The sequence below is a fragment of the Charadrius vociferus genome, unplaced genomic scaffold, assembly GCF_000708025.1.
Source record: "Charadrius vociferus isolate BGI_N301 unplaced genomic scaffold, ASM70802v2 scaffold341, whole genome shotgun sequence".
In the NCBI taxonomy this organism is placed as follows: domain Eukaryota; kingdom Metazoa; phylum Chordata; class Aves; order Charadriiformes; family Charadriidae; genus Charadrius; species Charadrius vociferus.
Window position 1 is genome coordinate 2,540,154 of NW_009646847.1, and position 2,500 is coordinate 2,542,653.

Genomic DNA, 2,500 nt, shown 5'->3' on the forward strand with positions numbered 1-2,500 from the left:
AAAATAGAATAAAATTATAATGTACTTCACATGCATTTTTGAAGAACAGAAATCACGCTCAATCTAAATAAGCCGTATATGACGGCTGTGAATTAATAAATGACACCACACATCAATAAACTAAACACTTAAGTAGTAATTTAAAAGACAGAATGCATTTCCAAATTTTAGAAATAAATCCAGTAGGTTCTATTATATTACACATTAACAATATAAATATTTTAATATACTGTAAAATGTATGTGTTCAATGACTCATGTTAGGTTTGTGTGCTGTGGACAACCGTCTTAACAACAATTTTTATATGGTCATAACTAAGTTTTTAATTTAACACCCCATTAAGACGAGGTGAGAGGATTCACACCTCTGTCAGCACTATTGTTTCAAGTCCATCTCCATCTGGGTGCAGATTCAACAAGACACGTTCCCCCGATTTACAACGCTGTCAGCTTGGAAGAGTGAACCACTTGCCTCTCTTCCCCCATGCGCGTACAAAGAAAAGGAAGGTGTGCAAGGCAGGTATTTTGTTAATGGCACATCACTCGCTAACTGTATTCATACAGTATTCACTGCATGTAACAGTATTCTCATTAGCTGGAGGCCTTTCTGAAGGGTGAAATTCAGCTTCCTCTACACATTAAGTAAAGAAAGATATACTAAGTTAAAGACAAAAGTTGTTTGGGTTTTTTTTTTAAACTAAGAGCAGAGAGTCCAAACTTTTACCAAAGTGAAATACATATGCGTGTAAAATGAAATTCCACCCATAGGTAGATTAATGCCCATGGATTCTAGTTGTTTCGCTCTGCCATCAAACCCTTCCAGTTTGAAGGTAGAAGCGAGTAGTCAACATACCACGGAACAGCCTCAGAAACTCCCGAGAGAAGCCAAAAGCTTCCACACATCCTCAGGTTCTTTGCAATGAAGACCATCCTGTGAGATGCAGAACAACGTTAGCTCACGCAGCTGCCCATGGGAGCTGTGGATATCCAGCACCTATCCTGACTGGGCCTTCAGGCACGGCTCTTCTGCACGAAAGATAAATCCTACTCCCTTTCTGCCACTGGCATTCTTCTGACAGAGAAATAGCCATAATTCAGTTGCCTTCTGTCGCAGCCACGAGAGGCAGGGAATAACAAGGCGCAGATCCACCACGCAAAGTGGAATCCCAGTATGCACACACTGCTTGTGCACCAGTGGGCGCAGAACCCAGAGGGTCCACTATCACACATATCTTCTACTGTCCGTTCTGGGGTAAAGCCCCAAAACTTCCTACACTCAAAAAACAACGTGAGCGGTGGGGAATGATGGCAGACAGCCGTGAGAAGCGGTCTACCCCTCCTCATTCCTGCAGCTCTCCGTTCGGCTGCTCTACAATCGACCACGAGAATTTTGTCTTCTGCATAACATGGGGAATTTGTCTTCTGTACTAATTTTGCCCCTTCCGCATGCAGAAACTTCAGAGCATTAGCAGTGCACAGGTGATGGCTCTATTCAGAGGAATACTAGATTTTGCTTCTTTTCCTGGGTCTCAGAAAATCTACATTGTTGAGTAGCTTGTTACTGAATCAGGCACTTATTGTATGTACAGATTACATAAACAAGAAGGTCAATTTTGTTTCAAACCTATATGAATATGGTTCTGGGACTGAATTAACTACTGATTGAAAAGTTACACATTTTCAGCTAGCTAATCATATTTTATTTCACTGCATGCAGACAGCAGTGCAATGAAATTAGCTGTTTGTTTGTACATTTTGGAAAATGTTTTAACTTCAAGACTATAGGAAAAAAAAAACAGGAAAAATGTAATGTATGTCCAGGTGAGATTGCTAGGGTAAAAATAATCAGGTGATAATAACTGAGCATAGCTCAACAGAAACTGACTTGCTTACTCCTGATTTTTGACCATGCTCTTCCTTTCCTCAAAGTGCGATCACCCTTTCTCCATCGTGAATTCACTGTTCCAAAGCATAGCCTTATCTCTTATCGCGTAAAAACAATCCCAGAGATGTTGCATCTGCTTACCCAGTACAGAAATACAAATGCAAATGCTTTAGCAAGCTTTCCTCACATCAACTAACTGGTAAGAATACGCACAGTAACAGTACTACTTTTTATGCAGACAAGATAGGATATTTTACATAATTTTGGTAAAATTACATATTACCAGGTCGTATTTGTCTATGACAGTTGAATCCTACCTCAAGTATGTATCTTGAAAACACCTGAATAATCGAGAACTACTGTTTTCTTAAGAAAAACATAGCTGTAAAAGAGGTATCAAAGATTATGAAAGGTTTGTCTGTGGGAGGGGGGAGGATAGCGGTACTTCCACAACCCCTTATTGTTCTATCATATCTAATCCTCAGTACTAGTGCCCATAACGATTCCCAACTGGTAGATGAACTACTTTGAACATCCCTGAAGCAGAATTGCTACCCGCTAATGTATCAGCTAAATGTTAGAAGACTCCTAACTCCCCCATCTGTGTTTTACCTCC